This window comes from Nomascus leucogenys, chromosome 10 (genome assembly GCF_006542625.1).
Source record: "Nomascus leucogenys isolate Asia chromosome 10, Asia_NLE_v1, whole genome shotgun sequence".
Taxonomy (NCBI): domain Eukaryota; kingdom Metazoa; phylum Chordata; class Mammalia; order Primates; family Hylobatidae; genus Nomascus; species Nomascus leucogenys.
In genome coordinates this window covers 94645000-94654814 of record NC_044390.1, presented here as the reverse complement: position 1 = coordinate 94654814, position 9815 = coordinate 94645000, and the positions used below count along the sequence as shown (strand labels likewise).

The 9815-nt window shown below is 39.2% G+C and overlaps 1 protein-coding gene across 1 annotated transcript in view; it reads right to left on the bottom strand.

Annotated features, from left to right (window-relative positions):
- Nucleotides 1-8146: 8146 nt before the first annotated feature.
- The window catches only part of LOC115837045 (translation initiation factor IF-2-like), a 73599-nt gene continuing 71930 nt past the window's right edge, over nucleotides 8147-9815 (bottom strand). Inside the window, exon 6 of the mRNA XM_030821792.1 lies at nucleotides 8147-9409. The gene's annotated coding sequence lies outside the window, so the exon portion shown is untranslated. The remainder of the gene's footprint in view (nucleotides 9410-9815) is intronic.

The following is a 9815-nucleotide window of genomic DNA, read 5'->3' as shown; positions in this document are numbered from 1 at the left end:
TATAGGTGTGCTGCAATATGAAAAAAATTTTCCATAGACCAGCAATGGCCAGATGAGCCAGTGAAGTGAAACCCATATGGTGGTCATGGTTTTGACAAAGCATTTGTGTGAATCATGGATCAAAACAGAAAGAGCTCATCAACTGGCACCAGGTGTTGAAATGATGGCAACCAGACTCTGATGCTTCCTTATTGACTGTTTTGGAGTGGACTGAGTCAGACTGGACATTGCTATTGATTGGTACATTTCTAGACACCAGTTAGACCCATCGTTGCATAATACTTTCCTTCATAGAGTCAATGCCTGACCAGCTGAACGTGTGAAATATACATTAGCTGCATTGTTCTAGTTATCTTTATTAACATCAATCTTATCGGTATTAGACAGAAGTGTTGAAAATTTTCAACTTAATACTCTGTTGAAAATTCCATGTAAATGACAACATTTAAATTGGATATCTTTTCAAGAGAATTATTGATATCTGGGAAGGACCCTAGATACAAGAATCTTTAAGAAGGCTGGAGCAGAGATACCATCTCACACTAGTCAGAATGGTGGTTATTAAAAAGTCAAGAAATAACAGATGCTGGCAAGATTGTGGAGAAGTAGGAATGCATTTACACTGCTGGTGGAAGTGTAAATTAGTTCAACCATTGTGGAAGACAGTGTGGTGATTCCTCAAAGATCTAGAACCAGAAATACCATTTGACACAGCAATCCCATTACTGGGTATCTACCCAAAAGAATATAAATCATTATATTATAAAGATACATGCATGTGTATGTTCACTGAAGCACTATTCACAATAGCAAAGACATGGAATCAACCCAAATGCCCATCAATGATGGACTGGATAAAGAAAATGCGGTACATAGATACCATGGAATACTACCTATGCAACCATAAAAAAAGAATGAGATCATGCCCTTTGCAGGGACATGAATGAAGTTGGAAACCATTATCTTCAGCAAACCAACCCAGGAACAGAAAACCAAGCACTGTATGTTCTCACTTATAAGTGGGATCTCAACAATGAGAACACATGGACACAGGGAGGAAAACAACACACAGTGGGGCCTGATAGTGGGTGGGGTCAGGGGAGGGACCACATTAGGAAGAATAGCTAATGCATCCTGGGCTTAATAGCTAGGTGATGGGTTGACAGGTGCAGCAAACCACCATGGCACATGTTTACCTATGTAACAAACCTGCACGTCCTGCACATGTACCCTGGAACTTAAAATGAAAATTAAAATGAAAGAATGCTGGAACAGCCGAATTTTCTTGTTCCTCTATGTGTTCATAGCCACTGGATGGTTACACTGGGAAACCAACAAGGAAGAGGGGTGTGCTAGACTGGCAATGATGGAAACAAACTCCAGAAATCTGTTGGGGGAGAGGGTCATGGAAACATTAATTAATTAGAATTGGCCTCTGAACAGCACAAGGCTGAACTGTATGGGTCCACAGATAACATGGATTTTCTTCTACCTCTGCTACCCCTGAGACAGCAAGACCAGCCCCTCCTTTTCCTCAGCCTCCTTAATGTGAAGACGATGAGGATCAAGACCTTTATGATGATCCACTTCCACTTAATGAATAGCATCATAAATATATGTTTTCCTTATGATTGTCTTTATAACATTTTCTTTTCTCTGGCTTACTTTATTTTCTTTTATTCTCTAGCTTACAGAATACAGTGTATAATATATAACATTAAAATATGTGTTAATTGACTGTTAGTGGTAAGGCTTCTAGTCAACAGTAGGCTATTAGTGGTTAAGTTTTTAGGAAGTTAAAAGTTACATGTGGATTTTTTGACTGTGCAGGGGACAGAAAGTTTGGTGCCCCTAACCCCCAAGTTGTTCAGGGGTCAACTGTACATACATTGAATTAATGACAAGATAGTATGAAAGAAAGCTAAGCCTATATAAAAAAAATTAAGTCTAAACCCTGACAACTAGTAAGTGGCACACTTCTGAAGCGGCGAATACAGAAATCACTGAAATTTACAGCTGAAGATACTTTGAGAAATCAGTCAGTTCCCACCTCAGCGAACTCTCTGCCATTCCCTCTGCCTGAAATGTATTTACTCCCAGGTTTCTGCAGCTGAACCTTTCTCGTTATTTCAATTGTCATTCAAATGGTTTACCATCCTCAGAGAGGTGTTTCTCCCAAAGGCACTCCCCCAACGCGATCTGAATCATATGACTGGATTGTATTTGCATCACCAGTGTATCCCTAGTTTATACTGCTCATTTATTTATTTATCTACGTGTTTGTTGTCCTTTCCACTGGGATAGAAGCTCCTAGAAATTGTCACTGTTTTCCTAATGCCTAGAATAATGTTTCACACATAGCAGATATTCAGTAACAGGGTGAATCCACTTATTCTGTAGATGAATAAGCTGAAGGAGAGGAATGTTATCTAACTTGTCTAAGGTTATTTGAATACCCCAGGGTCAGAACTAGGCCTCAGAATTTAGAGGCTTCGCTCCTGGTAAATTCAGCTTTCCAGATCCCAATGAAACAACTCAATATCTGAATGTATAGCGGTGGATATTATTCTGATGTTTTCGAGACATACAAATATGAGAAAAAATATAATTATGTTTGTTTTGCATGTGTAGTCAAGTCTTGTCACCTGGGGAAATCTAGCATTTAGACTTTTCTGAAGCACACACATTTCAACTCCAGAAGAAAAGCTGGAAATGTTTTTCTTACAAAGATGAAATTAGCAATTTAGAAAATGATTTGAAACGTAAAGACATTTCACAGTATTGCCAAGAATAGTTTGCAAATCTCATTAATGAGATATACTAACTTGGAAATTACCACCATCTACTCAACAGTAAAACTATTGTAATGAAGTTAGAGCGTGTCTATGTTACTTAGGAAGATAAGTAATTGCACTATGCCCTTGAGAGACATTGCTAATTTGGCTCATTGAGCTAATACTCTTGCAGTCTTATCTGAAGCTAAATTTGATAATCAGATACCCATGCTTAGGACAACTGACTGCCTTCTATAAAAACATATTATTGCTTCAGCCACACGGCCCAGTGAGCTGAAGGCAGCACAGAAAACTAATATCTGACATATGCTCAGGTTGTCTTTAGTTACAAAAGCAAAATGCCAATTTCTTGAGGCCAGGAGTTTGAGACCAGCCTGGGCAACATAGTGAGACCCCCAGCTCTCCAAAAACTAAAAAATTAGCTGGGCTTGGTGGTGCATGCGTGTAGTCCCAGCTACTTGGGAGGGTGAGGCAGGAGAATAGCTGAAGCTTAGGAGTTTAAGGTTGTAGTGAGCTGTGATTGTACCGGTGCACTCTAGCCTGGGCTACAGAGCAAGACACCATCTCTTAAAAAGGAAAGTAAAGAAAGGAAGGAAGGGAAGGGAAGGGAAGAAAGAAAACAAACAAAGAAAAAACAATGCCATGAAATCAACAAACAGTGACTAAGCAACTCTTACATACCAACTCTGTGAGAAACACTGGGACTCCAAGTTCCTCACTGCAGAGCTTACTAAATATGAGTATCACAAAAACTGAAAATATCGGCTCAGAACCACAGTGATATCACAAAATATGGTATCTGAGAGCGTGAAAGAGTAATTTATTTCAATATTTAAACTAGCTATGGCACGCACAAGGGAAGTCAAATCTAGCCTTCTGCCGAGTTAGAGGTTAAAGAGGTAGGTGACCGGCCAAGGATCTAGATGATGTTTGACTTTCTAGACTGGTCAAAAAAACAACTTCCAGGCCAACTCTGGTCTTGCTTCTGCCCAAGGCTTTCTGATGTCTTGTGTCCTGGTGAAGATGATTTTTGTGAGTAGAAGGAGTTCAGCCAGTTTCTGATAGATATATTTTACCATTAACATTGGAACAAATTCTCAATGAATGGGTTTTAAGAGTATTTATCTGGGAGGAAAGAAGAACGATATAAATAGCCCTGCATTCACCACCCCCCTTCTAATTAGATTTCTCCCAGCAAAGGAAAGCTTAAGGAAGGTCATGACTCAGAATCTCCTTTTCCACAGAGGAGCAGTTGAGACTTCAGTGACCCTGCCTACATGGAAGTGGACTTTCTCAGTTACTAATTTTCCTGTGAATGCACAGTTAAGGTTTCTCAAGACTAGGCAATCACAATTACGTACAGAGGAAACTGTTTTCATAAATAAATATGAAAAGTGCTCAGATAGAAGAAGGGAATATGTATAAACAATTGAGTGTCTTTATCTTTAAAAAGTGAGAGGAATGTGATTCTGAAATGCCCATCGTACTGTAAACACATCCCATTACCATCTATTTCTATTATGATAATATTGATGAGGGGATGTAACAGCTCAGAATATATTGTGAGTTATCTTGTCAGTATCATGAATTTTGGCAGATTATAAACATACATTGAAAATTCATCCACTAACAAAAACCTACTTGTTACCCAAGAGAAATGTGGCAACCATTCTAGGTCCCGAGATGATTGGAAGAGCTATCGGATGGAAGCTGTATTTAGCTCATAACAATAGCTCAGTTACTTTTCGCTATACTTGGTATTTAAAAGCTAAATTCTTACTTTACTATCTTTAAGACAGGTCTGGCATGACACACCTGAGAACAAGGTTTAAAACTGCTGTCTCTACCAGGAGCATTTAGCTTTGCAGAAGACAACTCAATCCTGCAACACCAATTCTTTTCTTAACCCTGGCTAGTTAGTTCATTAAAATGGAACTCTGAGCCTTGTGCAAGAAGACTTAGATGGCTCCACAAAAGGAATCACCACCATCATTGGAAGCCTGATGCACAGAAGACTGGCTGCTAACAGTGAGACGTGCAAGCCCTTCTTGCAAAGAAGAAAGCATAGTTTTCTCAGTGAAAACCATATTTAGGGAGTTCTCTAGGGTCATCTAGTTTCTTCACTTCTTGGAATGGTGCTAAAGTTAATATATGCTCATAGCTGTGTCAACGTCCATTCTGAGCTCCATGAACACACAGAGATGATGCTCAGTCTCCCTCGTTTATACATGCTTTACAGGGTGATCCTTGCTGGTACTTCAGTTCTGAGGTGTATCAGCTATTCAGGGAAATGGTTGACATCTTCCCATACTACATCATGTTTTTCTGTTTTACATTCTGGAATAATCTTTTGTTACACTTCTCAGCCCTTATCATAATTCAATGTTATTTTAGTTTAGTTTAGTTTAGTTTTTATTTTATGTTTTTGAGACGGAGTCTCGCTCTGTCCCCCAGGATGGAGTGCAGTGACGTGATCTTGGCTAACTGTAACCTGTCTCCTGAGTTCAAGAGATTCTCCTGCCTCAGTCTCCCGAATAGCTGGAATTACAGGCACCCACTACCCAGCTAATTTTGGTATTTTTAGCAGCGATGGGGTTTCACCATGTTGGCCAGGCTGGTCATGGACTCCTGATCTCAAGTGATCCGCCCACCTCGGCCTCTCAAAGTGCTGGGATTACAGGTGTGAACCACTGCACCCAGCCAATGTTTTATTTTAAAATAATTTTTTACTTGTAGAAAAGCTGTGAAAAAATAGCACATGTCCATATATTCCTCATCCAGTTCTCCATTAAAGTTAACCTCATACACAACCACGGTACAATGATCAAAACCAGAAAATTACATTGGCACATTACTATAAATTATCAACCTTAATTGATTATCACCAGTTTTTCTGACTAAAGTCCTTAGCCTGTCCCAGAACTAGGCTGAGCATCACACCAACTGCCAGCAACTGCCTAATAAGTATAAAAACCAGACATAAAATAATAAAACTATTTCAAAGTAACTCAACTTTTTGCAAAACAATCCCCAGGAACATTTGTAGAAATAAAAAAAAATTATCACCCAGCAAGATAAAATACACAATGTTTGGCATTCATTGAAAAATTACCAGGCATGCAAAGAAGCAAGAAAATACAACCTGACATGCTGAGAAAAAGTGGCCAATCAACTCAAAGCCAAAATGGACACAGAACTTTAGAATCAGCAGACAATGATTATATTGTTACTTATTACTGTTACTAGTATATTATTACTTATTACTATTACTTATTACTATTAAAATAGTTATAAGCGTATTCCAAATATTTGAAAGCTAATAAAGCCATAGAAGATATTTTAAAAGTCTCCATTCAAATGTCTAAAAATGAAAATTACAATGGGATGAAAATATACTTGTAGAGGTTAATGGTAGCTTAGATATTGCAGAATTAAAGATTAGTAAACCTGAACACAGAGCAATGGAAATGATCCAAAATAAAATTATATATAAATATATACATAAACATACACATATATACTATTTGCATGTATGTATATACACACATATGTGCATATGATTATATGATTGTGTATATATATGATATATATGATTAGCACTTAAATGAGTTGTATAAAATCTTCAATAATGCAATTAGAATGAAAGAGAGTGTGGGTAATTGAAGGAATAATGGCCAAAATTTTCCCAAACCTAATAAGAACTATAAACTCACAGATCCAAGGGGCTCGATGAGCTTCAAGCACAAGAAATGTGAAGAAAATCACTGGAAGACACATAGGGATCCAATTGTTGAAACCAATGATAAAAACAATCACTAAGGTAACCAGAGAACAAGGACACATTAGAATCAGAGAAACAAAGACAATATTTCATCCCTCTATCCACCATGTTTGCAAATCCAATTAGCCAACACAAGTGATACGGCTAAACTCAAAGAAGTATTCTTCACCCATCAGATGATGAAACATAGACAGATGAACAAACCCAACATTAACAGAGTGAGAATATGTCTCCTCCCATACAGATGTAATAGAAGAGAAGAAGAAATGCTTGAATATTTCAACGTAATCTAACCTGTCAGAAACCTTCTCAAAGGAAGTGAGGCTGCATTTTAGAGAAAGGGTGCCATATTCAGATGGGTGAAAAGAGGCAAATGTGAGTGGTGTGTGTGTGTGTGTGTGTGTGTGTGTGTGTGTGTGTGTTTGCATGCCCACAGGTACGCATTACAGAAAAGGAGCTATGATCACAAATGCAAACTGTAAAATGAATGAACTGAGAAGTTTAACACAATCACAACAGAATGAGATGGTTTCTGCCTCTTTTATGTATGTTTTCATAAGACGTAAATAAGCACATTTCTGTCTGACCAAAATATTTTCTCTCCTACATTCAAAGCAAGATGTTTTCTATTAACATTTCTTTACTGAAAATGACTATATGGAAAAAAAAACTTTAAATAATTGACATAACAAGCTTGCTGCTGGCACATGTTTGCTGACACAGAGAGGACCTTTGCTTCGTGATCTGATCACCAGGGAAAGTTGGGATGATTCAGCAACCACATATTCCTGTCTGTAGTTTTGCCCACACATCTTTTACTGCTTATTTATACGGTGGCTCACAACGAACCAGTGAGGCCAGAAAGAACAGTTGCAGGGACTTCATTGAAATGTTCTAGTTATTTTATTTCAGATGTCAGATCAAAATTACATTTCTTATCACCATCTCATAATGATTCCTGCACTTTCTGATCTTAAAGTCTGCATTCTTAGCACCCACTTGGGGGGTGCTCTGAGCTGGAGCTGAAATGTCCTTGTGACCCAAGAAGATGGACTCACTTAAGAGCTGCACTCAGCTCTCCCCAGCCATGTGCGGTAGGCAAACCCATGAGCAAGAACAGGCAGTGCTTTCTGCTGGGTCTGGCCTGCTCCTGGGATGACCAGTTAAGAGAAGCTACCGCACAGGCACTAACAGGGCAGCGTGAGTGATGAGGACACTGTAACTGTGAGGGTCCCTGCCTACCATGCTGAGCGTTCGTGCTTCTCCTGAGGCCTGATGTCAATTACCTCATGAAACACATAGATTTCCTACTTCAGCATTTGTTGGAGTCTTAAAAATTTACTTTATTTATGTTTCAAGGACACATAATAATTGTACACCTTCATGGGGGTAAACAGGGATATTTTAATACATATGTTTTACAGTGATCGGATCAGGGCGATTTGCATCTCTATCATCTCAAATACTTATTATTTCCTTGTCAATATCCTCCCTCTAGCTATTTAAAACTATATATTATTGTTAACTGTAGTCATCCTACAGTGGTATAGAACACTAGAAATTATTCCTCCTGTCTAGCTGTAATTTTGTATTATTAAACAAATCTCTCCCTATCTCGCCCTTTCTCCGATCCTTCCCAGCCTCTAGGATCTTCTGTTCTACCTTTTACTTTTATGAGATCAGCATTTTTAAGCTTCCACAAATAAGTGAGAACATGAGGCATTTAACTTTGTGTTCCTGGCTCGTTTTACCGAACACAGCGTCCTCCAGTTCCAACCATTCTGCCGTGAATGACAGGATTTCATTCTTTTTATGGCTGAATAGTATTCCATTGTGTATACACAAATTTTAAAGGGTTTGTGTATATACATTTTCAATTCCTGTATCTCCCTGGATACTTCATCCATTCATGTATTATTGGACACCTGGGCTGATTCTATATCTCAGCTGTTAGAACTAGTTCTAGCAGGCTCTTCAATAACCCAAAGTTCCAGGTTCCACCCAAGCGTGCTCCAGGGTCTGTTCACATCATGATGTTGAAAATTTCTATCACTCTTTTCATCCACATAAAAAGTTATTATGATACTTTAAAAAGATGCTTATAAATTATAATGGTAATGAACATTGGACGAGGACCTATGATATTCCAGCCAGTGTTCTGAGTGCTTTTATCTGTACCAATCCTCTCGTGAGCTCTATGAGGTAGGCCCTACCATCCTCCTACCCATTTTACAGGTTCAGAAAGTAAAGCAGAGAGAGGCCAGGTGCCCGTGGGGAGGGAGTTACCTAGGCAATGACTGGGCCGGGGCACAAGCCCAGAGACTCACAGCCATGTCCGTCTGCTCAACACAGCACTGCACTTTCAAACACAGGAAGGGACTATTCCTCCATGAGAAACGGAAGACGGCCAGGGACTCACAGTCATGTCTGTCTGCTCAACACAGCACTGCACTTCTAAACACAGGAAGGGACGATTGCTCCATGAGAAAGAGAAGATGGTCAGTCAAGATTTGAAAAATGATTCAGTCTCCAAGGAGAGAAGAGTAAACTTGGTCATATACCATTTTCAATTGTAAAATTAGAAAACAAAACAATAACAAGAAAAATAGAAAACGGACACACAACAAAACTGCTCTGCTGGAGTTCACAAGGAGAGAGGTCATTCCACAACCCCTTCCCCGCTGCGGATAAGTGCAATGCAAGCTTCAGAGAAAGTCCCCTCATTGTTCCCACTCACAGGCCTGGACATCTGAGCCAGCCACTTTCTCTGCACCACAGGTGACTACCTGGAGTTCAGCCATGATGAACGTGACCTGACCTGAGCTTCGTCTTCCTGAAAAAAAACAACAACAACAACAAAAAAAAAACATTGTTTACTGAATTCTTCTGTCCTTATCCTTTTGCTTACTGATAGGAAAAAAAAAAAAAAAAAGCTTAATAATCTCTATATTTTCTCACGGCTCCCATAAGACTCACAGGTATTCTTTTTTTTTTTTTTTTTTGAGATGGAGTCTCGCTCTGTCACCCAGGCTGGAGTGCAGTGGTGCGATCTCAGCTCACTGAAAGCTCTGCCTCCTGGATTCACACCATTCTTCTGCCTCAGCCTCCTAAGTAGCTGGGACTACGACTGCAGGTGCCTGCCACCACTCCCGGCTAATTTTTATTTTTTATTTTTTGTATTTTTAGTAGACCTTGTGATCCACCCACCTCAGCCTCCCAAAGTGCTGGGATTACAGGCA